The sequence below is a fragment of the Talpa occidentalis genome, unplaced genomic scaffold (assembly GCF_014898055.3).
Source record: "Talpa occidentalis isolate TD23 unplaced genomic scaffold, MPIMG_talOcc4v2.1 talOcc4.13, whole genome shotgun sequence".
Lineage (NCBI taxonomy): Eukaryota > Metazoa > Chordata > Mammalia > Eulipotyphla > Talpidae > Talpa > Talpa occidentalis.
Genome location: NW_023601322.1, coordinates 95,591,126 through 95,618,845, shown reverse-complemented (window position 1 = coordinate 95,618,845; position 27,720 = coordinate 95,591,126). Strand labels below are relative to the sequence as shown.

The following is a 27,720-nucleotide window of genomic DNA, read 5'->3' as shown; positions in this document are numbered from 1 at the left end:
TAGTTTGTTACTTAGTGTTATAGTTTGGACTGAACCGAAATAGCTTAGTTTATAAAATGAAATCCTTCTATCTTCTGAATTATTGAAAATATTACTGATTTTTTCCTCATCAAACATAGCTAGCAACCCACTCAGGCCTGTGTAGCGTTATTGCTCACATGATTTGTTCCCTTCCTTGTTCATTTGCTGTTGGTAATGAGTAATGGACAGTTCTAGCTGAGTTCAACTTTATTGCAGGTAATCCGATAACTGTTGTCAATAGTGAGGTTGTAAGACATGGAAAAACGTGTGTGTGTGTCCACTGAATGAAGACTGATAGTAAACGTTCACATTTCCAGGTATTTATCACTGCTTAATATCATTTTTCTCTCGGAGCAAATGAATCATTTTAAATAGAAGCAAACTGATCCCCCTATTAGCAAGTCTAAATCAGTAGAGCAACATCTATTTTCAGAATCTTTGTAGCTATAAAGGGATCTTTACAGTTTGCAATGCTTCACCCCATCCCAAAATGACAGCATTCTGTTACAAATAGCTTGCTCGGGACTTGGTGCCCACGTCTCTATTGTGGAACCTTTGGTTGGGAAAGCCGACAGCTGGGAGGAGCTCAGTGTTTTGAAGGTTATGATCACAGCAGTTTCATAAGTGCTTTATTTCAGTTCTCTTCTGGCTGTGGAAGGGACAGGTGCGGTCTGGTTCTGATTTCACTGGTCTTAATTTTTTATCTGACCTGGTAGTCAATCAAGGGCATGGGAAATTGAATGAGGGAGAGGTAGACAGACAGTGGGTGAGGGAGTTGGAGCTGTGAGGGAGAGGTAGACAGACAGAGGGTGAGGGAGTTGGAGCTGTGAGCTGCTGGGGAGGGGGAGCTTGTGGGGGGGATGCGTGTGTCCATGACGGGCAGTGTAAGCCTGCATGTGCTCATGTGTGCAAGTGTGTGCATGTGGTGCTGTGTGCGTGCATGTTTGCACGTGCACGTGGCCAGCGTGGTGTGTGTATGCGTGGGTGGGTAGTGCCAATCGTGAATGTGCAGGTGTAAATGTGTCACGCAGTACCTGTGTACAGGAGTACATGTGTGCACGCCTGTGCCTCTCCCGCCTCTCCCATGGCAGAGCCGGCGGCTCTGCCTGTCACTTGCACTTCTGTGTGTACGGATGCTGCCCTGTGCAAAATGGATTTCTGAGTGTTAACCATCATGTTCTTCTTTTCCAAAGGGTCTTCTGTAGGATTTCATTTGCAGAGCACAGAGGGCAATATCTAGGGTAATTCCAGGGCTTAGTGGCTGTGATCTTTTGTCAACTCTTCTTGTGAGAGAAATTAAACTTGGTATGAGCACCCACAGTCGCAGCGAGTGCAGCGTCTTTCCGGCCAATGGGTGGGGAATCATAAACCCGACAAGTATTTATGAGAGGGAAAAATGAGATGTCATAATATAACAAGAATATATTCATTAAATCTTTCAATTTCTCAGAAACAGAGAATTCCCACTTCAGTAAAAGGCTTTGAGCAGATTTATCAAGCCTGATATTCTTACTTTTATGAGATTTGACTCTCTATGCTAAAATGAGATATATTTAAAAGGAGGACACCCTTGTCAAAGAGGAAAACTACTAAAAAGGTGGAGTTAATATAATACTAGCCACAGTTCTTTTGATGGAATACTGGATAATACACACAATATGCATTGAAAAGGCCTGAGCAGAAATGTGAGTACGGAGATAAACGATGCCTCTGCTTGTGCGGAAGGAGCAGGCTGACCTATTTCCCGCTGCCTAAAACAGCAGCCCAGGCAGTTTTATAGCCTCTTACACTTGTGAAGCAATTTCGTTTTATTTCAATACAATCAAACAGTGACAGCTTGCACTGAAAGCATTTCCCAGAAATGCGGCTTTCCGAGCTGGTGCGCCCAGGCCTGGATTGTCTGGGGCACGGCCGGAACCTGTGGCTTCCTTGACCCCCGCCATCCCCATCCCCCTGCTTTTGGGCTCTGGCACCCAGAAACGTGCCCTGAGACACAGTTTCCTGACTCTGCTTGTCTCGGACTAAAGAGTAGCAAAGAGAATGTTTTTCCGTGGGTGAGAAAACCGCAACTTCCCTCCGTTTGAGTAGCTGAGAATTGGAGTGGTATGTGGATGGCCTCCAGTGCGGAGAGCGCAGCGGGGCCGCTGTCCACGCCGGCATGTTACACTCTTGACCTTGAAGATAAGCAGCCCTGAAGCCAGTCTGGAGTTGTAGGTGGGCCTGACTGGAGGTCACGCTGAGACGCCCAAGGTCTCAGGGAGCCCGTGCCTGCCTTTGGCAGAGTGGAGCAGTCGACTTGCTGGAGGGGTAGAGACGCTTGTGACCTTCAGGCGAGATTTGCGTCAAAGGGCGAAATTCAGGGAGCAAAATTTGGTATTAATTCCATATTCTGGGTCGTGGACAGTGTCTTATAGTGGCAGGTGATGAGCGTTATTATTGTACGCTGCAAACATCTACGAGTACACCGTAGAATGAAAGTACCTATAATTTTTATAATTTGTATGAGATTTTTAAAAACGTTGGTTAGCCTACATCGAGATCTTCTTTGAGGTAACTTAAATACGGTTTTTAAAGAAAAATTCTTTGTTTTTAGTAACGCGTGGGTTTCATGAACCCTGTGTAGGCGCTGGTGTTAATACAATGGGTTGGGCATACGAGGTGGCTTTCTGGAGCACAGCTGCTGCACCTCAGTGTGTATTCCATGCCTCTCCCAGAGAAAGGTCGTCACCCCCACCACTCTCCCTCCACCCCCTTGACAGTCCCTCTGCCCTTTCCCTCTGGGAACCCCCATTCTGTTGTCAGAGTCCAAGGACCTGCTTTTGTTTTTATCGTTTTCGTTCATTGGCTTTGTTCCTTTAGCTTCCACACAAGTGAAATCACAGGGTTTATTTTTTCCCTTCTGGCGGACTTGCTTAATCTGATCGCCTCGACATATTGTCACACATGGTGAGGTTTCGTCTTCTTTCATATCTGAGTGATATTCTTGTTGTAGATATACGATATCTTCTTTGTTCAGGCAAGGATGGAATCTGTATGGGCAAATGATGACAAGATGATACTAGCTCGCAGCAGCCTATCTTCCAGGGGGAGGTCTTATACAATCCTCGTGGCAACCAAACCAGAAAAATCTGGGGTGGAGACACTGGCAGAATGAAAAAAGAAACAGAATCACTTTGGAAAACCACCCAAAAGAAAGGCAGATAGGAACAGCAGGAAAAAGAAACAACCAGAAAACCACAGCTGAAGTGGCAGTAGCAAGACCTTATATAGCATTGATCACCCTGTTAGTAGACTGAACTCACCCCCTGCCAAAAGACAGTGTCAACATGGATCAAAATACAGGACTCAGTTATATTGTGTTTACAAGAAACACGTACCAGTTCTAATGGAAATGTAGACTCGTAGTGAAAGTAAGTCCCCCCCTCCAACCTATCTCCCTCCTCCTCCCTCCTTTTCAACCTCCCTTTCTCCCTGTCTTGAAGAAACTGTTTTACCCCACTATGTATATGACTCAGAGGTAGAAAAACACAACCCCTGAGGGGGTAACCATCTCTTTATAGCCTTGGGGGGGGGCGGGGGAAGAACGGAAACAATTCTGTAACATCAGGAGCTAGTTGCAGTCAGAATACACTAAAGTAAACCAAAAAGTGGTTACTTTTAATGAGAGTTATAAGTCTATTGCAGAAAGAGTTAAAGAATAAAGTAGACTTGGATACCCCCTCACCCCAATAATTGATAAAAGTGCGTTCCACATCTGCGCTTCCTTGTGAACTCTGTTCTGTCTGTTCAGTCCACTTCTGTTCCAGTGGCAAAGGCTGTGTCTCCTCATCTTTATGTTCCCCTCCCGTGGCATCAGCTCAGTGAGGAGGAGTTAACAGCGATATTTCCTGCAGGGATGTTGTTTCATGTGAAGGAAAGCATTTATTTTACTAGTTGAATATCCACTATCAAATACTACCATGTCTTCAGTCACATTTTAATTGTACTGGCTTCGTTAGTATTTTATTATTCATGATTATTTATATGTCTGTTTCCTCTTTTAGGTGAACACATTGTCTTTTGTCTATAGCCAAGGTCCCAAGCTGCACATTCAGTTTTGGCTTCTATGTTAATTATCCTTTTGCACCACCACCCTGCCTTTGACTAACCTTTGACCAACCATTTAACACCTCTGTGCTGCAGGTTCTTTATCTGGAACAGAAGTGATAACAATAGTTACATAACAGTGTCTTGATGAAAATCAAATTAGCTAATATAGTGTCATTCTATATACTATAGTACTATACTATGCTACTCAAATTTCTGCCTGTTGAAAACATCAAATCTCATTTTTCTCTCTCTGCTTTGATTTTTTAGAATTTGTGCTATTATTATTTTAAAAAGTATTATAAATAAGTACTAACTACTATCCATTCATCTCTTTCTGTTCTAAATTGCTATAAACTGGCAATAAATCATAGATGACATTATTTAATTTATCCCAGCAAAGGTGTGTAAGATTTGAGTGTGATGAAACCCATTTGCATTCAGGTTTAGTTCATATATATGATGGATTTATTTCCCCCACCTTCCCATGGCAAGCTGGCATGCAAAATAAATGCATTCTGGCAGTTGTTGCTAAAAATAAAACATGTACCCTCTCCCCCACTTGCAGACAAGGTCTGTTTAGAAAGAAGGAAGAAGGAAGTAGTTTGTTTACCTGGAGCACTTTGTGGTAGTTTTGCCAGCTGTCCTTGCCATGTGTCCTATCTCTGACCAGATGCAGCTTCTGTCTCATTTAATTAGCAGGACAGTCTGTTACATATGAGGTTTGGAGGAATGAAAGATTTCCCAAGCGCGCTCTGCCTATGATATTTTGGAATGCTGTTATTTGTGGATGGATCTGATAATTTGTAATTTTCCTTGTGTTCTTTGGCATGGTTATAGTGTAGACAACGAACTTTAATTCCAAGGAAGGTTTGAATACCATGGGATAACCCAACTGATAACATGATGGGAGGTGAAGAAGACCAATAGACAGAGATTAATTTGATGGTTTCCCAAATTAGCTGTACATGCCAAAGGAATGGGTTATACGATCCTTTACATTTCACAAGTTTCCTGTCTTATATTTGAGCCCTCTCAGTTTTTAGTGGCTTTCTTCCCTCAGTATTTTCTGTCTAATTGGTATTTATCTTCTTCTTGTATGTTTTCTTCGGAATATATTAGATGCTGCATTATTGCTGTTATGTACCATCCTTTTGTCTTATGAAGTTTGGGAAGCAGTTAATTCTGAAAAATTTGGTGCCATAAAATTAAAAGAGGAGAAAAAAAATAAAACTGACTTTTAAGGAAAAACTTGTTCATATACTTGTTGGCTTATCTTTCAGTGTTTATCACAAAAATTTCAAATAGTGTATTCATATATACATACACACACACACACACAGAATAGTACACTGAACTGTCATATGAGCGCCAAAGAATTTTCAACTCTTGGCTTTTCTGTGTTATTTATTACCCTTCTTTTACCCACAGGCTGTTTTGGAGTGAATGGCAGACATCATTTTATTTCTTTTGTAAATATTTCTCCAAAGATAAATATCTTTGTTGAATGCAATCACAATGTCACAACTAAAACGTTAGCAATAACTCCTTAGTATCATTAAATATATTTAGATATTGTATAAATGTCCAATTTTCTATAAAATCATCTTTTTTAAAAAGATTTTATATTATTTATACAATAGCTGGAGTACAGGCCACAGGCATGGGAGGGTGAGAGGATTTGCCAGAGCCAGAGCGGGGAGCAGAACAGGCAGACTGACGGAATACACTGCTGAGGGGAGCAGCGGGCACGGCAGGAGAGGTCTGCGGCGCCATGTGGGAATCTCCCTGGCTGGCTAGAAATCGAACCGGTGCTGTGGAGGCTGCAGACAGCCTCACAGCACTTCGCTCAACCTGCTGTACCACCGGGGAAGCCCCCTAAAATCATATTTATTAATAGTTTGTTAATTTGAATGGGGATAAAAAAATGACCATGCGTTGCTATTGGTTAATATGTCCATTAAGACTCTTTCATCAATAGGCTTCTCTTCCATTTCTTTCTCCCTGCCTCCCCCCCCCAGTTCGTTTTTTGAGGAAACTATGTATTTTTCTTATAAAGATGACCTTTGCTAAACACATCCCTGTAGTGTCTTTTATCTAACATATTCTTCTTTTCTATATACTTAAAAAAAAGCAGTTGAATCAGATTAAGATTTTCTTCTCAGATTATTTCACTTATTTGCATTATATTCTAATTTATCAACAATGCACCATGTTGTTTCTTAAGTAGACCATTTTAAAATGGTTAACCCATTTTTAGACCGTGGTTCTCAAAGGGTGGTCTCTGGACCCAAATCATCGTCATCACGTGGGAACTTGTTAGATACGCAGATTCTCAGACCAACCCAGACCTACTAACCCAGAAACTCTGGGATTGGGACCCAACAGTCTATGTTTTAATAAGGTATCAGGTGATGTGGAAGCAAGCCACAGCTTAAAAATAACAATTATAAATCACCACTAATCGTTGCTTAGCCATTTGTACTTTTCAACGAATTTTTCAAAAATTATTGGCACTTCTAAAGAAGCAGTTGTGTAAATCATTCATTGTGTATGCTTCAAATAAGTTACTTTAATAACAGTGACACTGTTGTCTTGCCAAATAAGATTAGTCTCTTCTAACCTAATGTATGACCCTAATCAACTACCCATTGAAAGGGGCACAGGAAACCCAGTAAGGAATTGCAGTCATTCATTTGCCAGCACCCTATTTAATCTGACTGCTGCTGTTAACTCTTCTCTGCTGCTCCTTTTCACTCTGTCACAAACCCATTTAACACATAACTTCCCACTATTCCTGAAGGAAATCCAAAATCTGCACTCTGTATCTCAGCGATCTCCATCCGTGTGCCTCAGTTGCATCCATGCTCACAGGAACAGTTGAACCTTTCTGTTTTGCTTACCTTTTAATGGCTTCCCTTTAGAAGCTTTGCCTCCTCTCAAAGTTTCGTTTGCTCAAGTATCTGAGCATTTATATCCACAATATCCCATGTCGGGACTTTGAAAAAAGTCTTCCTAGATTGACTGCATAATCTAAGAGTGGAAGTGAGTCTGGCCCAGCTAGAATTTTCCAGCACCTCATGTCCTACACAAATGCTAGTAGCATTGCATGGATTCATGCACAAGAGGAAGTAGTGTAAAACTTTAAACCTCCACCTCCTGGTTTGAATCTCCTCCTGGCTTCTGTTCGTTGTAATTTCTTCATCATCTAAAATTGGGGATATAAAGCATCAACCTTTTTGTGTTGGTGTGAGAATGAATTAGTTTACTACATGCAAGATACTCCGATGAGGCTCTGGAGCACAGCTGCCTAGCAGTCTCTCAATGCTTTATTTAATCACATTCATTTTGGCTCATGTCTAGTGTGAACCGTGGACAATTCTTAGAGGTTAGGAATTGTTACTTAGGTTTCTATTAACATAGCTTTTAATTCAGTGCTCCCTGAAACCAGGTGTTTTTGAGTGTAGTGATATTCAAAATGTAAATCCTTGAAATATAAACAGAAAAATATGATTGAGAGTATTGTGCAGGACATACCAAAAAACTTCTTCATCATGTATCAAAGGAAAAGGAAGTGTTGTAGTTAACATAAGTGACATACCATGACGTAACATCACATATATTACTAGCCTCCCAAATACTGTGAAAGCAGGTTTACAAAAATATACTTTCCTTCTGTAGTAAGGCTGCTTTGGGTAACAGGAAATCAGTGACCTGTTCTATCATCACTTGCAAATCGTAACAATTACTTGTGTTGAAAGGTCTCAAAGTCTAAGTAGTCGTTAACAAAGGAAGCTTGAAAACTGAGACAGAGTGTTAATGGTCATGTGAAGGTAAATCTAAAAGGCATATTGACAGTTACAATTATTACTTCTGGCAACACGGTATTAGTGACCCAAATATGTAATCCTTTGCCGTTCTTGGTGTTTACTGCACTGTGAGATAAATCAAACAAATTACAAAATACGTGTAATTTATAACACTAAGTACATATCCATTCTAGGTTTTTTTTATTTTTTTATTTTTTTAACATTCTCTATACATTCACTCTATGGTCAGTGTTAAATCACACCCTGAAACCTGAAAGCCAATAGGCTTGTGTTGGGGTTGGCATTACTTGGAAAGAATATTTAATTTCTTCTGGTATCCAGATCAAATATTTTTTTCCCAGGGATTTTGTTATATGTATATTCCTAGTGCTTGTCACTCTTAAGTTCTTCATTGTGACTGTGTTCATAAAGGTGGGTTATTTGCACATCCACTGGGGGATCCTCCAGTTTCTCAGCTGACCCTATGTCAAACCCAGCTTTCCATCTGGGAGGTGAGATCATGAGATCACCATCCCTGTCCACAGTCCTGTAGCTCGTACTCACATTCTGTGACTTTCTCTCCTCAAGACCTCTTGATGAAAGGGCTTAAAAGGACATAGGTTAGGGGCATCCTTGGTGGTGCAGGGGGTTAAGTCTTAGCACAATGAAGCTATAGGCAGCCTCATCAGCTCCTGCAGCATGGGTTTGATCCCCGGCCGGGGAGCTAACCCACATGGCGCAGTAGACCTCTCCTGTCTCACTTGCTGCTACCCTCAGCAGTGTATTTCAGTGGATCTGCCTGTTGTGCTCCCCACTCTGTCTCTAGTGAATCCCTTCACCCGCTCCCCCCATAGCCCCCCTGCAGCTCTGGCCTACACCCCGGTTCTTATATGCATAAATTAATAAAATAAACCTTTGAAAAAAGAAAGGACACATGTTAGCTATCTTTTTAGTGGCCCAAAAGTGTGGGGAAGAGAGGAATATTTCTGAAAAATTCACTTTGGAAGTAATTAAAAGAATAGGAAACTTGGGCCTCCCCGGTGGCGCAGTGGTTGAGCGCTGGGTTGCGAAGCTGCCCACAGCCTCTGCAGCGCCTGTTCGATCCCCCAGCTGCTCCCCGGCCACCGGAGGAGGGTCCCACATGGCGCGCAGACCTCTCCTGCCCCCCGCTGCTCCCCTCAGCAGTGTACTTCGGTCCTTCTGCCTACTCTGCTCCCCGCTCTGGCTCTGGTGGGTTCTCTCACCCTCCCGCACTTCAGACTGTACCCAGTGCTTGTATAAATAATAAATAAATAAATCTTTAAAAAAAAAAAAAGAATAGGAAACTTAAAAAAAAAGTTCAGCTGAGAATCTATTAGAAAGAAAGGTAAAGGTAGATAAAATGGGTGAATTATATTTTACCATGTTTGTTACGAGGATCAAATGTCTTTTTATTTTTATTTTTTTAAGATTTATTTATTTATTTTAGAAGAACTGGGTACAGGCCAGAGGTGCGGGAGGTGAGAGGATTCACCAGAGACAGAGTGGGGTACAGAACAGGCAGATAGACTGAAGTACACTGCTGAGGGGAGCAGCAGGTGAGTCAGGAGAGGTCTGCTGCACCATGTGGGTAGCACCCTGGCCGGGGATTGAACTCATGCTGAAGAGGCTGCAGACAGTTTCACAGTGCTGCGCTCAACCCCTTGCGCCACCAGGGAGGCTCATCTTTTTATTTGTAAGGGGCTTCACTTAGTGCCTCCTAGAAAGATAGTGCTATTAAGAGTTAGTTATATGGCCTCCCTTGGTGGCGCAGCGGTTGAGCCCTGGGCTGCAGAGCTGCCCACAGCCTCTGCAGTGCCAGTTCAATCCCCAGCCGCCAGCAAGGGTCCCACATGGCATGACAGGCCTCTCCTGCTGCACCCGCTGCTCCCCTCAGCAGTGTATTTCATCAGTCTGTCTGTTCTGTTCCCCGCTCTGGCTCTGGTGAATTCTCTCACCCTCCCGCGCTTCTGACTTTACCCAGTGCTTGTATGAATAAATAAATAAATCTTAAAAAAAAAATAGTTACGCTCTCTTTGGGCTACTTTTGTTATCCGTTGGTTATGAGACTGATTTGCAAAGGTATTTGCAGGACTGGTGAATACACACCCTTTTTGCCATTAACACTCATTTCTCTCTGCTCTTCTCTCAGCTGCTTTCATATATGTGCCTTGATACCCATTAACCCTGCATGGTGTGGTCTGTGTGCACTTGTGAACTACAAAGCTTAGTCCATTTATGTTATTTTTTTCTGAATTTTAGGAACACAAAAAAATGTTAGGATTTTGGATAGATACTCGATCAATCTGGGAGTTATAGCATAGAATGAAAATGTAAATTCCATCTCTTTGAGATAGGTATATGTACACGTGTCTTTACACACATGCATACACAAGCATGTGTACTTGCTTGCCTCAGACTTGTGTGTAAACATAACATTTGGGAAGAGATGTCAGACGACAACAAGCCATTGTCCAGGCAGTGACCACGGGACAAAGCCTTGAATTGACAAGATGGGGGAAGGAGAATGAGGATTTAAAACTATGCTGTTACCCTGTGTTTAATTTTAGTTGTTGTAAATACAGAAGAAGCCTTTGTAACATGGAGGGAAGAGCAGTTTACATTTTAAAATTTCATGCCAATATATAAATATTTTTCATGCATTCAAATCTGTAAAAGTACTATACTCATGGGAAAGGTCACTTTCTAAGGGGAAATTCTATTTCCTGCTGTTGTATTTTTATATCACCCAAAATACTTGTGAGAAGCAATTAGTGTCCACAACTTGCCCTGTTCCTGTTAAGTGAACCTGGCACAGGAACACCCAGCTAATCCTCTGGCAGCCTTGGGGAAGTACTTAGGAAGCCTTGGGTGTCCTTGTGGTGACCTTTTAGTATGTGAGCCAACTCTGGCCACTGGCTATTGGCCCTTTATTGTATGGTGGAGAATTTCTGGCACAAAATGAATTGTGGAGATAACTGAGCAAGGAATACAAAGTCATTTTGTGGACTCTCAAAATTTTGGTCTTTTGTACTTCAGAATATTTATCCTTCTTCTTAGATACACAGGGACAAGGAGCCATTTGAAATATAAAGTCCTCAGTTGTATCTAGTGTGAAGATGAGTCAGTACTATCATTGGCAACGAAAGATTCTCAAACAAGAGCCTAATTTTAAGAGCAGAGTGCTGTAAGGAATCGCCTGAGTTTGAATCCTGACTCTTCTGCTTTCTGTATGACTTTGGGCTAGTTTCTTAACCTCTCTGTGCCTTAGTTTCCTTATCTGGAAAAGGTACTTATCAGATATGGCTGTTGTGAGACCAGGCTGAATTAATATATTGATAGATGAAGCATATAAACAGAACCTGCCACTTAGTATTATGTATTAGCAGCAGAATATATCAAGTAAACAAAAGTAATAACACTCTGTATAGTACAACCTCATCTTTTAAATTAAATAAATTATATTTATCATTTCCTAATGGTTGAATAAATAAAATTCAGATCATTGACTGTAACTATTTTTAGAGAATGTAGATGGTATTCTGGCAAAACTTAGGGAAAAACTGCATTAATGCTAACTTTTCAAAGCTTTGACAGTTTGTCATCCAAGATAGATTTGATCATTATAGGAAACAGTACATACTTAACATTTTCTTGGTCGTTTTTATAGACCGAGAAATTGAATTACCTTCTTAGGGGAGCTCAGGAATGCCCGGACTGCCTTCACCTAGCCTCAGGTAGCAGAGTCTCAGGGGCACCTAGCTGGGGTCTCACAGGATCTGGCAGTGGGAGCAGTGCAGATGAGTCTATGGGGTCCTCTAAAGAGGGACAAGCGCACACACCCTCCTGTTTCCTAATTGGGGCAGCCGGTGCCCTGAGATGGGTAGTCAGGTCTCTGTTTCAGATGCCGCTTCCCAGCTTACTTGCTGTAATCAAGGTACAAGACCTTGCTTATTTCAGTTTCCTCGTCTGTGAAGCGGTAATAGTCACAGCAGCCTTCTCAAAGATCTGTCAGGAGGGTGAAAGGAGATAACCACAGTGTACAGCATTTAACATGCCCCAATCACATTCACTGTAATCCCTAGTACATTTAGCTGGGAACTGCTCCCTTGCTCCTTGCTGCTGTGTTGGAAGTGTGGAAGCTGGTGACAGGCCTCTTCTGTGATGTTCATCCCCAATGAAAGGGAAAAACCACATTGCATAAATTAGTAGAGGTAATATTCCCTGAGGTTCACAGAAATTAATAGCTATTGAATGTGTGTGATTTGACTTTGTTGCATAGAAACCTTTAAGCAAATAACAGATGAGACTGTAATAAGTGATACATTAATACTTATAAATTTACTTTTATTAGGTATACTAGGTCAAACTACAAACACAGTTAAATCTAAATTTTATATAAGCAATGAATAAATTTTTAGCATAAGTATGTCCCAAATATTGCTTTGGATATATGCTGGAAATGATTATTATCCAAAATTCGAATTTAAGTGGGTGTCCTGCATTTTTATTTGATAACTCTGAAAAACTTAACCTTTACTACCATTCTTCTCTAATTTGATGTTTAGTTGTGTCATTTTCCTTACAGATTTTTTCCCCACACAATTGGTAATGTATTAGAGTTTTCTGACTCAATAAACTGAACTTATGTATAATATTAACATAATTTAGAATTTAATGAGGTCAGAAAAACTTGAGATGTGAATTAAAAGAAAAATTAAAGCAAGGTTCAATTGCATACATAAAAATAATCTTTCAATTTAAGATACACTGGTATAATCTGATTGTAATAGAATAGTGATCAGTAATGACTATAATGAGGAATAAATAGGACTAGAGGAAATTTGAAGAGTTGCTACACATGATTGTTCTGATAGGTTACAAATAAATCTAAGAAAATATGGATCTTGTAGGTTTCACATTTGTACATTTCCTGTTGTAATAGTATTCATATGTATAAAACAATATAATACTAATGTGATGTATGTCATTGAAAATGCAGATGAATTAGAATTGCTATTTCTAGATGTTTAAATCTTAAGCTTATCCGAATCTAAAGTTTTAAGTCCACAGACAGTTGTTGAAAATAGATGAGTAATGAGATGTTTAAAATAAGTTTATTATTTGTTGTAGAAATGCAAGTGGCAATTGTAAAACGATTCATAACTATTTTAGATCATTGTGTAGCAGACAGAATACAGATGAAATAATTCTTGTAAACTGAAGGAAACCAGTATGAGCCTTCATCATAAATGGGTGTTGAACTTTGTTGAATGCTTTCTCAGCATCTGTTGATAATGATCATATGGTTTTTATTTTCTTTTTGTTGATTAAACTTAAACCTATTGAAGTTTTGGGCCTAAATTAACATTAAAAGTATGATGATGTGTTTTTAAAATTTTATTGCTTTTTTGGTAATCCATTTCTTTTGGATTTTTGCCTTTTTCCTTTTAAAAAAATCTAAATAGATCCTGGGAAATATTGAACTGACTTGTTTGTTTAAAGCTCTTTTTCGAGAGGAATGCCTCCCAATTTTTCTGTTGCTCTTTTAATTTCCTTTTACTATTTTAGAACTTCTCTCCTGCCCTTAGGTAACTAGCAATTAGATTAGAATAAAGCCAAATAACACTAATATATGGAAAAAAGTGCCTCTTTCACAGACGTGATAAATGGCTCTGTCGGCTTTTCTGAATGTGTAAAATTACGTGAAGTAAGGATGTTGCCAGTTTTTTGTGATAGCATTTTATGGATGTTCCTGTTGCAAAACAGAACTGTGATTTGCATCTATTCCTGCATTAAACTCCATAGGCAAAGATGAGTAGCACTCACTTTTCAGAACTGTGTTTTTATATCCCAATAATACGGTGTATTTTATTTTCGTAACAGGAAATAGTTAATTTTTATGTGCTTCCTATAATCACAGTTCAATTCCCATCAATTTACCTTTAATCTCCATTGTAAGTGGTTTCCATAAAGTTCACATTTTCATGCTGTAGATGAATTTTATAAGAAACTAAGGAAGATGTAAGAGCTCAAAATTAATTGTAGCTTTTTAAATGAAACCAACTTCAACATTAGAGTAACATTTAAAAATAAGGAAGTTTTCAGCAGTCAGGATTTAAAAAACCCAGCCTCAAACTATTGCTTATAGCATCTTCACTGTGAAAAATAGGAAATATTCACAAGCAAAATAAGTTCATGAAGAGAATCATATTTTAAGTATGTGACTGAGGGTCCCTCTGGGGCCCCCAAATTGCATGCTGTAAGGGCCCCGGCCATCTGTGCACAAAGGCAGAACAGGCGCAGTGTAAAGGAACTTGAACAGATCAGTGCGCATAGAGAAGAAACGGTAAGAGTTTCTCAAGGAAACACTCAGTCACCTATCCTTCATGGGCAAGTGCCCAGCCAGACAGGAAGCAGGACGCAGGTGACTGAAGCCTGAACGGTCACAAGTCTAAGGCACCTTCTGTTGGGGAATCATAAGACATGGGGAGGGGTCAGGCAAGCCTGCGGCAAAAGGAGCAAAATCAAAAGGTACAAATCTGAGTAATGGCTGCCGTTGTCAGCCTGCCCACAGGTCTCACCCTCTTGCCTTTTTCAAGTGTCTCTTTGTGACTCTCTGCCCTGCGTCTCCTCCGAGTCCCCCCAAGCTCCTGGTGCAAGCCCAAAGCCGAGAAGCAAGCCCACTTCTTCTCCGTGTGTCTCCCCAGGGCTCACCTGCTTTCCATGTTATTTAGCCTCTCCCGGCTGCTCGGCTTTGCTGCCTGTTACGTGGGGCAGGATCATGGCAGCTCCCCTTTCACGGAGATGCCCCTGTTACAGTAAGACTCATGACTAGCTAACATTTTAACATTTGAGTATAATAACCCTTTTTAAATATAAGCATATAGTGTTCATTGGAATGAAGTTCTTGTTTCAAGGTGGAATATAAATAAATCCTGGAGAGAGATGCGGAAGAGCATGGTTTAAAACTTCATTAGCATATAGAAGGATCCAGGTGTCTTTGAAGTCAGGATTTCCACCAAGCCTTTTAGCACACTTTATTTCCCATCTTGCAGGGAGGTGATTTCTTAAGAGCTGTATCTTTATGATGTTACTGTGCTGTGACTAAATAGTTGCGGAATGATCATTTATTTCAGTGGGACACCCACTTTTGGTGAGACAAAAGAAGCTGACAGGGAAGCTGTGCCTCACATCTTAATGTTTCCTCTTTATGTAAAATGACCCAAGTTTCCTAAGAGCAGACATTAGACTGTTGTGTTTGCTGCAGTATCTGTAGTGCCTGAAAACAGGGACTGGGGACAGAGGAGACCCCAGTTAATATTTGTAGAAATGGAGAGTTGACTGCACCAAACTGGAGGCTAATTGGGAATTCCAGAACTCCCTCCCTCCCTCCCCAGGGCTCTGCTCTTGCTGCTCCCCCAGTGCCCTGGTGCTAGTCCTTTACTTGCCTGAGATCTTTATCTATTGCTGTGAAATGATGAGCCCTTAAATACTTGTTTGCATCACTGTTTGCAGTCTATAAAGCACAAATTACTCTTGTACTAGGGTCTGTTTATTCATCACAGAGCCTGCTTTCCTTTGCCTGCCTTTAGTTTTGTAAATTATAGCAATGCCTTACAATTAGGGAAAAGCTCCAAAATTCCTGACTGAGAAAAATGATGTTCCTTGAGCCCAGGACTATTTCCACCAAGATGATTTCGAAGTCTTGAAGGTTGTTCTGGTTGTAAGACTTCCTGAGCAGTTTTCAATAAGATGGCATCCAGAATCATTCCAGAAGAACTTGAGGATTTATTCAAAAAAATTAAATATGTATGTATGTATGTATCCACCTATCCATCCATCCATCTATTTATACATAAACACCAATGTTAGGACCTCTCTACTCCAGACTCTCATTCTAGTGGGATTGATGGAAATGTATAGGAAAGATGAAACTGTGGATGAAGTAGGTGCTAGTTTCATCTGCTAAGTGGGGATGAACAATACTTTGGTGTTATAGGACTGTGCAGACTGGGGCCAGTGAACTGACCATTGGCAGGGAGGTAGAAATTTGCAGGGTTTTGGGGAAATAGAGTAGATAGGACTTTTCCGGGAAGGAATAAACAGCATATGCCAGAGCATGGGAGTTTGAAATTACCGAGTTCTTTGGAGAAACTGTGTTTGCTGACATGACTGGAATACAGATTTTGTGAAAAATCTAAAGAGAGTCTGAGGCAAGGAAATTGAAACCAGCCTTTGAAAGGACCTTTCATGACATCAAAGATGGAAGAGGTGGGCAACCTTGATGAATTCTGAGCTGCCAAAGGACATAGTATTTGCAATTGAGACTTGAACTGGTGGTACTGTCACAATAATAAAGCAGTGGGGGGAGGGGTGTTTTGGGCAAGAAACTTGGAAGTTTTGTTTTATTTTGTATTTTAAGAAATTGGCAAGTCCTGACAAAGTTGGCAAAAGCAAAACATAATGCTAACATAATGACAACTATAATTTAAATGCCAGATAGTGCGCTAACCTTCAGAAAGGAAATTGAGATATAATTGACATACAACATGGTGTAAGTTTACTCTAGCTTTTTAGTATGAATCGTTCACAAATCCCTGCTTGGACCTGACACCCACAATTGTTGTCTCCTTTTGATGGAGGAGCAAACTGTATGGAGAAGGTATGACTTGCCTTCAGTCACAAGGCTGGTGAAAGCCTGGGATTCCCAACCCACTTCCCCAACCCACATCTGATTATGAGTCCACAACGGTCCTTTAATGCTCATATCCCCAAATTTATTCTTGGTTTCCCTGCCTTTCATACAAGAAACTGTAGCCTCTTCCTTCAATTACAGCTGCTTACTGGCTATCCCCAGAGAGTGTCCCATGTGGAAGCCCGACCGTCTCTCATTCTCCTGGTCAGTTCTAGAAGCCACAGGTTACTGAGAGGCCCAGACTTGTCTATGTCCAGGTTTAGGGACTTGCTGGAATCGCCACCCTTATATGCCAACTCCTTGGGAACTCACCAGCTTGAGTTACTTTCTGGCCTGCCTCCTAAAACAATCATGTTTTATATGTCTAGCTATATCAGGAGGTAGCTATTCATTGATTTACAAAATAGAATTGACAGTAACTGTCTCCTCACATTCCTTGATTTCTTATCATTCTACCATATTGGGAGGGAGAGAAAAAAAGATTCCCAGTTAGAATTATAGAAGAAGGTGTCAGGTAGAATTAGAGAATATATTTCACAAGCCTGGAAATTCAAGTCTTAAAGAAGGGAATCAAAGCAACTTCCCTTTTGTTTTCTCTCTGACGCCACAGCAGAAATAATTCTGAATTGCAGTCATACTTCCGATCTCCAGCAAAGCCTCATCAGAGAACAGATGCCCCGGACAGGACTGGAGCTTTGAGTTTCAACTCACATTTGTCCTTTATCTAGGACTCACCTGTCTCAAATTAAATAATTGCCTGGCACAGGGTCCAATGCTTATATCTTCTGATGAAATGATTGCTTTGGAAGGGCAGGGATGTTTTTTGGTTTGTTTCAGTCACAGCAGTAACATCAGCCTTGTGGACAGTGCCTTACTCTGGCAGATTGTTAATAAATACCTGCTGCACACAAGGAAGCGTGAGCGCTCAAACACACAGAGCGGGCGGAGTCTGACCCTCAGGCCTGGGCGTGCAGGCTGGTCATGCTGTCTGGCAGTGCCATGCCGGAAGAAGGGTGCTGCACACTCAGAGAGGCGTGGGTGCACCAAGGCGTGATTATGAGTCACAAGAGAACGCTCCATGACCCACGAGACATTTCTTACCATGATACCTAAACTGAAAGGAGCCTCCAGTCGATGTTTCAATATTTTCTAAGATCCTTGGATCAATAGCACCAGCAGGCAAGAGGATGTTTTTCAGTTGGAAGGAAACCTCCATTAATGTGCTTCTTTGCTTAATTGTTTCTAAAAGACAATTTCAGCAAGTTCTGTCGCAATTGCTTGCTTGTGAGTGATTTGTAGAAAGAAGGCTTGCACCTTATCCTTAGTGATAACTCCAAATAGGTTTCTAATACCTGGACTCTCACAGTTCTTAAAGAACAGAGTCCAGACTTTACAGCTGCACAATTTGAAGATCCTTTAAATAACTGAAAATGGTTTAAATATTATTTCCAGCATGTTTGATGATTTCGTTCTCTTCTCAGAATCACCAATAGCCTCACATGGCAGAGTTGTAAATTTTATAAGCAGAACCCTTAAGACCCCCTAGGAATGATGAATTCCTTCTAAAGGAATCTGAAATCCCCTGCTCTTTTTGTGGGGTGAACAAACATTCTTGAAGATGGTGTTGAGGACCTACTCCGTGTTTAAGCTTGGCGCTGTCCGATGAGGAGGAGATAGATGGTTTCTAGCCTCAGGGTTATTGCAATATAGACTTGTCAGCTGGAAATGTGATACCTGCTGTTGTATTTACTCTTAAGGTCTTGGTAACTCCATGTTGTCCTGGTACAACTTTTGATATTTAATAACCCACGGGACACTTAGCACACTTGGCAGGAGCCCTAAAATAATATTATGGACATTTAGAGTAGAACTTCAAGGACTCATTTGTCTTAGGTTTCCTAAAAGGTCAAAAAGGAGATCTAGAGGGAGACCAAATGATATCTTTGCTAGGATATCATTACTACATTTTGTTGTGCATGAAAAATGTTTCTTCCCATTTATCATCTCTCATACACACACACACACACACACACATATACCCCCCACACACCCCACACCCTTTTCACACATCTGGGAGGATGATGCAGTGTCTTTTGTTTTACAGCATATAGTCCTTCCACAGGGAGTGAATAAGGTCATAGAAAGGAGATGCGGCTAAAACCCATCCGCCTGGGGCTTGCCATCCTCAGTCTAATGAACGTGTTCATCCTTCCCCTCATTTTGTCATCATTCTTTACTTGTGAGGAAGGAGCTGTGGAGATTGTCATTTAATTTTAACTCATCCTGGGCCAACATGTTTTCTTTCATGCCTCCCTTTTCCTCTGACAGACAAGGCAGAAAATGAAGGATTGTTGTTCAAAGAACATAACCATTAGCCTAGTGGTTATGGTACAACAAGGGGCTTTCCGAGTCACTGAGAAGGAAATGTCACTGACAAGCACACTAATATTGGAAACAGTAGCCCCGGGGTTACAGCCACCTCTTGTTGTGTTGTGTTGGATCAAGAGAGAGCATGATGTTGATTTTGTTTGTGAAAGAAGTTGCCTTGGCCTCTGCTGGGACCGTTCCAAGAGCAGAGATAGAATGAAAGCACTAGAAGGAAGTGACAGTGATGACTACAGCCTCAGCTGGCACGACCTCAAAACATTTCAGAGGATAGTGTTCCAAAGAGATATTGCGGGGTAGCTCTGGTAAGTGCAGTACAAATAGACTTAGTGCTGCTCTCCAGGAGGCAAAAATAAGTTAGGAGAATAGAAAATGAACAAAAACAACACCACCACCAGCAAAACCCACTTGTAAATAAGCTGTTGCATGACACAGCTAAACTACGGAACTGTAAGCCAGCAAAATCCTCCAGATATGAAAAGCCATCTCTGGAAGGGATCACCGAGGCTGACAGATGGCTAGTTAGCCTCCGCCGGACACGTATCTGATGAGTGAGGACTACTCCCTTCCCTGGGAGGCGGCCAGTCTGATTCTTGGGCTATTTTTAATTCGTAAATAAGTTTTCTTTCCATTGAAGAAAATTTCCCTTTCTTTATCTCCTCATGGGTCATCTGTATCTTCACAGGTATCCTGTGCTTGCCGCTCTCACCTGGACACCACCATCGCGCTCTCCTTAGCTTCTCTTTGCTCAGACAAATATCTCCCATTGTTTCATCCCACCTTACTTTCCGTGGTGTTCTGATGTAGCTGTTGGTGCCTCTCTGAGAATGTGGCTTTCCTAGGGTGAAAGATGTGATTTTACAATATGTTGTAACCGTTCCTGCATGGTGCTATTATACTTCCATTATGTTAGTTCAAGGTTCTCTTATTTAAAAAGGGTATTATCCAATTTTTGGATAAACTTGAACTTACGGTTAAATCTTCCTAGTCTTTGTTCACAGAAATGATCTCTAAAATAAAGGTAGAGCAAAATAAGCTTGGAAGGAAGTTTTTGAATTACATTGAGAGCCTTGGCGTTTTTCTAGGTTAAATTTCATTTTTCTTGTTTCTTTTGGAGAGATTTTCAATTTTTTTGGTTAAAGAAATGGAGGAAAAACCATTCCCCTTTATTGACTCATTTTTACAAGGCAGATGTTGAGTTTTAAGGATCAGAAAATGTAATGGGGAGCTGAAAATAACAAAGAGGCAGCGAAATCCACATGACACACAGACTCTGTGTTCTGGGAGCCCAGAGAAGGGTTCTGAAATGTCTAAAATGAGTTGATAGTGACCCTTGAATTGAATACTAAAGCATGGCTGTGTGTTTTCAGGAGGATGAGGGGTTGAGGCAGTAAACAGATGTTCCAGTATTGTTTACTGTACATAAAAACTGAAAATTGTCCTTTGAAGTTAGCAAATTCAATGGTAACTTTAAAAGCAGTTCTGTTAGGCTGATGACTGAAAAAGTCAGAATTCAGTATTAAAAATTTGAACAGTTTGTGAGGGAAAATAAAGACAGCTTTTGGAAACAGTTCATGAAGGAAGCATTGTATGGGAGTAGAGGAGGTGTAGTTTAAGATGAAAACCCATTGTATATATATATGCTGAGGCAGTCAGGAGGATTCACATGATGGAGTAAGTATCAGTTAGCTTTTGCTGCATAACAAATCACCCCAAAACTTTTTGGTTTAAATCAGTTTGTGTGCATTATTTCTCACAAGTCAGACCATTGTTTGGGTAGTTCTTTGGTCCGGACTGGCAGAGATCTCTGAGGTTAGAGCTGGCGACTTGTCTGTGTTGGTTAGTTTGGGATGGCACCCTGGCTTTGTGTCAGCACAGGCAAGATCAAAGCCGTGTGTTGTTTATCATCCTGAAGGTGAGCCTAGCATTATCCTTGTAGTGATGGCCATAGAGTTTCCAAGAGCTGTAAGAAAAGGCAAACTTTAATGAACAAGCTCTTTGCAAAGCTCAAAGCTCAACTTCATCATTGCTCCTGTCACCTTGGCCACAGCATATCACACGGCCAACCTCAGAATCACAGGGTGTGACAGGGAGTGGATACTGGGACATAGGCACCTTTGCAGGCCATCACTGCAGCTATTTGCCACACCAGAGTTGAGCTGTGGGGCTGGTGGAAAGGTAGGTAGGTTTGGACAAGAGAAAGAGCACAGTGTTGGATGGTTCTTGAGATCTTTCACCCTGTAGGTAGGAGGGCAGCAGATTGAGGGAGCTTATTGCTCATGGCTTCTTTTTCCTCTTTGGGTGTGTGTGTGTGTGTGTGTGTGTGTGTGTGTGTGTGGCTTGTATCATCTCCTGGACACAATGGAGTAAATGTCTGAAAGGGGATCATTTAAGGAAAGTTGTAGAGTCTTGAAAAAGTTGGGAGCTGACCAGAGGCATGTGGAGAATGACTCGCATCACATATTGAAAACCCTTTATAAGATTTAAGACCATAAAATCGTAGTGGTCTCCATCTACAGTTGTGGTGATTCTTTTCCATTGTGCTCCATAACTTGATTAGAGAAATGCAGAAAATTCAAGGTTGAGTGGATCTGAGGTTAGGGTTTCTTGAGACAGACGAGAGTGGTTGAGGCGAGGAGCTGTACATTCTTGGTAGAGTCTGGAGTCAAACCAAGAGGGGGAGGCCATACATTAATTATAAGGAGGTTTCTGCTCCTGATGTGTTCAAAGTACAAGTGTCGTGGAACAATGGGAGCAGGAAAAGGGAAGTCTGTGGTCAAAATCAGCTTTCAGAGATGGAGCAGCTCTGTTCTGCCATGGTCTCATGGGCTTTCTGAAGTGGGGTACACATGAAGGTCATTAGTGAGGAATGCCATAGACCAGGAAGGGTTCTGGGGTATAGCACATTGGGGCGTACTGGAGTTTCTCAGGCACCTACCAGCTTTTTATCTGAACGACTGGTTATAAAATGTAGCTCCCTTTTCGAGGGCATATTTTCCAGACTTTTCTCCCCTTAGGGGAGAAGATGAAGGCAGAGTAGGCATCAGGTAAGACTTTTTGTCTCTCTGTTTTCTGTAAATATTAAGTACCTTTTACAAACAGTTGCCATTTCACTTCCTTTTTTGGGGGGGTTCCCTTTTATCAGTTTTAAAAATCTTATTGATGCCTGGAATTCCTTCTAAGCTTCAGTGCATTCAGGTTTAAGACCTTATTACTCTCTCCTAACAGATGTAGCTCCTCCTTGTTCCCCCATTTATCTTTGCTTTAGTGCTCTTACTTCTTGCTTTTACATATGTCCTTTTGAAATCTGAGCTCATCTGAGAACTCTCTTGTAACTTGATTGATTTCTCTAAATGTCTTTTCATTTCTTACACACTTGACCATTCTTGGGGCTGCATTCCTTCTAGAATCTTTGTTCCTGCACTTCTACCTACTTTTTTATGTGAACTTTAAAAATGGGAAGGGAAAAGAATGAAATTTGCTTGCAAAGTATAGGATAGACATTTTACTATACCAACATTAAAAACATTATGAGTTAAAAAAAGTACCACATAACCAGTCTTCCTTAAAGTTTGTCAAAGAATCAAATAAATCTCATTTAAATCCTGTTGTTAATAATTGTTGCCTGAGAATCCATGAGTGAGACTTCTTTTGAATTTGAATTCTCATTTATCAAATGAGGGCTATATTCTCATTTATCAAATGAATTGAGGGCTAAAAGTTACTTCTGTTCTTACGATAATAGCTTGAAATGATGCATGTTTTCTATGCATAAACCTGGCGCAAAATAGACTCTCGGTCAATGTTAATTTCTATTCCTGTTACATCCCACTGTTAATTTTTTTATAAGTCAGATTTTAGTCTAGAGACTGAATTTCCTTTATGTGCAACAAGTCTGAGCTGAACGTGTCAACAAGACAAAAAAATTGAGAAGCTAGTCAATATGGATCTATTTATTCAGATTGGAAAGTTAATAAATAGTAAATAGATATGAATGTGGAAAAGAATGAAACATGCCTTTAATCTGTTATTTTTTTATTTTATTATTTTTTTTTTTAATTTATTTATTTTATTTATACAAGCACTGGGTACAGTCAGAAGTGCGGGAGGGTGAGAGAATTCACCAGAGCCAGAGAGGGGAGCAGAGCAGGCAGAAGGACCGAAGTACACTGCTGAGGGGAGCAGTGGGTGGCAGGAGAGGTCTGCGCGCCATGTGGGACCCTTCTCCGGTGGCCAGGGAGCACCTGGGGATCGAACCGGCACTGCAGAGGCTGCGGGCAGCTTCGCAACCCAGCGCTCAACCGCTGCGCCACCGGGGAGGCCCCTAATCTATTATTTTTTAATGGATACTTGGACATATTATTGCCAGCAGTACTGGTATATTTAAAAGGATATATACTGGTTCTGTGGGATGATAGGGAATGCCTGGGAAGACCAGTCAGTTAAAATATCTCTACGAGATCACCACGCCTGAAAATTTCTGTACTTATTGAAGTTTAGACACTTTCCTCTGAAAGTTATTAAAGTACTTCATTAGTTAAGAGTAATGGTGTTCATTACTCGGAATTAGATTATAATGATGTAACATAGCGCAAGGTGTCAAGAGAAGGCGAGTCAGTACATGTAGATATATTTACATATAGATACAGTTAGTATGGGGAGAGGTAAAGGAAAAGTCTGAAGTATTTGGCCATGTGTAAGTAGAATACTGTTGCATTGTCTATTTCTTACTGAAATGTTAAGAAGTTTTAGCGTTTATCACACATAGGAAATTTTAAGGGAAAAGAAGCAGCATATATTTTGGCAAAGTCTTAGTGGTCTGACCTTGAGCCTGATAGAGAGGTAAAAGGCCCCCGGTACTGTCCTTGAGATCCACAGGACATCCATTTCCAGCTCACGTGTCAGCTTAGTGGTCTCTTGCCACATGAAGACACAAAAAGCCTTTGTCTTATGCTAAGTATGAGCCTGACCTACGTCATTGGACTTGCAGCTTTGAAAAGGCACTTTCAACTTTTCATGCCTCTGGTAAACTTTTCTTTCTTGATGACTATGAGATGATTTCAGATAGCTGTCGTTTTTATTCCATCAATTCACTTATGATAATGATTCCTCTTTTAGATTAAGGAATTTCCTAATGATTAAAAATGGTTAAAATAAAATGTGGTTAAAAATGTTGGCTGGTTTCACTTATAGGAGGAATATAGGGCAACCAAATAAAGGATCAGAAAAAACAACGACAGTGACAACAACAACAACAATAATAATAAAACAAAAAACAAAACTAGCAAGCAACCATAAAATCAGAGGCATTCTGTGAGGGTGGAGGAGGAAATTGGATTAAGCCAGGGGAGAGAAGAGCACAGGGACTATGGTGTGGTTCACGGGTGACTTGGTGGTGAGTATTTTATGGGAACTACACAGTGATGTAAAAGATATAAGTAAAAAAATTAAAAAATGTTTCAGTGGTCTGTTCTCAGGCAGGCTAAAATTTCAAATTAGTAAATATCTGCTCTCTATGTCTAAATGTCGATGCTGTTACTTTCCATTAATGGAAGTTAGATGAAAATTCACCTTAGTAGCCAAGTATTTAATTCTGCTAGGTTTTACTTGAAAAGACACAAGAAAATTGTGTCTTTACACGAGGGATTTTAGGCAATCCTGAATTGGGCAGAAACAAAAAGTAGAACTCTATCGTGAATTTGGCGCCAAAGTGTTTAGGTGAAAACCTGGTGGTTTGCCTTGGTTAAGTTACATCCTGACCTGTGCCTCCCTCTTTTGTGAAGGAACATAAAAATGGCTAGCTTTTAGAATAGCATAAGGCCTGTCATATGGACTTTAAGTTTGAGACCACAAGACAACTGAATCTTAAATTCACTTTATCGAAAATGTCTCATTTAACCTTAGGGATAGCATCAAAATAATTATGTTCCTTCAGAACAGTATATTGGCAGGATTCAGAGACCATATTTAGTTTGGATACGGTTAGTCTATAGTAAGAGAAGACCCACCACAAAGCGTGGTTAAAAAGAGAGACTGGCTTGTTTTCTTTCTGATCTAATGGTCCGAGGGCTGCTAGGGCTGATGTTGCCTCAGTAATACAAAAAACAAACCAAAAAACCCACCTAAAATGTAGTACAAAATACTTACAAATATCTTTTAAAATTCAGTAAATGTAAACTATTGTTTAAGTCTCTCACAGGAAGCAGAATTAGCTCACCAGCGGCCACGCCCGACTGTGCCTCTGTGTAGTGGAGAAGCAGAACATGTGGGCATGTGCAACACAGGCCTGCAGGTACTCTATTTGGTTGAATGTTGATCCCAGTGATGGTCACTTAAGTGACCTGTCTAAATCCAATGTCACAATGACATTAAACTCACTGAGCAGAGCCTTCCATGTAGACCATGACTCTTCCAAATTCCAATACCTGATTGTGTGTTGACACCTTTTTATTCCATCCTCCAGATGTGGATTGCAGCTAAGGTGGTACTGAAATTAACAAATAAAAACAACCAGAAGGCATGAAGATAAGTTGCATATTTTAAATTAATTTTGAATTCATTAATTTTGAAGGGACTTGGGGAATGAGTAGGCTTTGAAATTGGCCTTGATAACATGGCTTGAGTTTGGATGGATTGGTTCTGCACACAGGGGGGCAGAGCGTGGGAATTTGGGGGTAGAGAGGTAGGTAAATAAGAGAATGTGGTTTCACAGCAGGCCTAAGAGAGGAGTAAGGAATGGTGTTGGGTATTTGAAGTGGGGACAGATGATTGCATGTGCTGGGCACAGCGTGACTTTTCCTTCTGGAGAAAGATGATGATGATATTGAAATTTTAAAATTTCGACAGATACATGAAAACAGAAAGACCAATCTGTTTTCTTGAGAAGCTTAGTTATATGAAGCATATAGTCTTTAGACCTTTTTAAAGCTTCATACAGCTTAAGAGCTGCACATGGAGAGGAGAAAGTCAAGAATTAAGCTACATTTGAAGGAAAATATGTCACATCTCTCCTGTAGTTATTGGTTTTCTGACTTAGAAATTGATTTGTTCTAAATAACACGTGTTTAAAAATATCTGCACATACACATTCCTAACTATGTCAGACTAGATGAAGTATTTACACAGATATGCATTCTTAAGCCTTTTTAGTAGTCCTTTTTCAGCTTGAGGTCGTCACGTAACTGCTTCAATAAATTAATGTTCCTTTTTTACAGTGACTCACTCGGTGGGAACAACAAATTTGTTTTCAAGTCTGGGCTGACCTTCATTCATGGAGGGGTGTCCTCGTGCTTCCTATGCTAACAAGGCAGGGAAGTTTTCCCCTTCTTGTTTTTCACCGTGACGCCCACAGAGCCACACCTGGCGTTCGGCGAGCAGCATGTGTTGTAGATTACAACTGCTGAAAGGTCCTGCGCTGTCAGCCCAAGTCCACGCTCTGCTGTGTCAACCTGTTGGCGAATTATAGCTGTTACTCCTGCCAGTTAAGGCAGTGGAGGTGGAGACATCAGTATAAGCTGATGTGTGCTTTCTGTTGTGAGATCACAATTTAGGGAGTTGGCATGATTGGCACATATGTGCATTTCAGTTTTAAATCCTTTAGCCACTGTAGGAGAAGCACAGGAGGAGAAGGACAGAAGAGTTTTCATTTTATCGAAATATAAGAGTTGCTTATTCTCTTACAGCAAAACAAACCAGTGTAAACACTGGAGTCTTGTCAAAGGGGCAAGTCTCTGTGTGTGTGTGTGTGTGTGTATGTGCGTGTGTGTGTGTGTGCATCTTTTTTTTTTTTTTAAAGATTTATTTATTCATTTACACAAGAACCGGGGTACAGGCCAGATGTGCGGGAGGGTGAGAGGATTCACCAGAGACAGAGAGCAGGGAACAGAACAGGCAGACTGATGAATACATTGCTGAGGGGAGCATCGGGTGAGACAGGAGAGGTCTGCCGCACCATGTGGGACCCTTGCCGGCTGGCTGGGATCGAACTGGCGCTGCAGAGGCTGCGGACAGCCTCACAGCGCGGCAATCAACCGCCTGCGCCACCAGGGGAGGCCCTGTGTGTGTCTTCTGATTCTGCCTCTATCACCCCCAAACCAAACCAAACCAAATAATGATTTACATGCAGGAGCTAAGAGAAAATCAAATGAAATGAAAAAAGAAAGAGTTCATTGTGTAAGGGGTGGCTAAAGCCAAAGACTATTACAGGTGGTGCCCCCTGAGGGGGGGTTGCTGGTGAGGTCCAGGGAAAATGCTAAAAAGTATCACATTTTGGGGTGGAGTGACTGATTAAATATACAAGGGACTACAAAAGCAGCCCCTAATGATTTAGTCATTGGAATTGAGCTTTTGAGGATTCAGTTTTTGAGGATTCAGCACTTGAGATGCAGCGTCTTCGGGGTCAGTGATTTTGACTTCCATTGCACTGGTCTTCCAGAAGGCTGTTGTGGACCTCCAAACGTGGAGAGGCTTCCAGTAGCCAGCCTCAGAGGGGAAAAGTTTGGAGGTTTGCAAGTAGCTGAGCAAGTGAAACTGTTCCCGGTTTTGCTGTTATTGCAGCCTGTCGGGGAAGGTGAAGACCCGGAGCCAGGCGCCTTGCTGATCAGGGTGAGTGTAGCCGTTTGTCGGGTCTTTCAGCTGCTGCAGCTGCTATTTTGAGTGTCACTTGTCTGGTGCTGTGCTGGGGCATCTCGGCAGCTCTTGGAG

General features: G+C 41.1%; 2 long non-coding RNA genes across 7 annotated transcripts in view; one reads left to right on the top strand and one right to left on the bottom strand.

Annotated features, from left to right (window-relative positions):
• LOC119243621 (uncharacterized) overlaps positions 1 to 27,720 on the top strand; it is a 353,580-nt gene that overhangs the window by 131,591 nt on the left and 194,269 nt on the right. The window lies entirely within an intron of this gene.
• LOC119242767 (uncharacterized) lies at positions 2,813 to 26,525 on the bottom strand. Of its 2 annotated transcripts, none has more exons than XR_008551548.1 (5): positions 26,280 to 26,525; positions 25,396 to 25,504; positions 4,170 to 4,212; positions 3,746 to 3,908; positions 2,813 to 3,163 (listed from the first exon to the last, which is right to left on the bottom strand). It is a non-coding gene; the product is annotated as an uncharacterized LOC119242767 (long non-coding RNA). The 2 variants fall into 2 exon arrangements; XR_005124567.2 differs by having other exon boundaries at positions 25,443 to 25,504.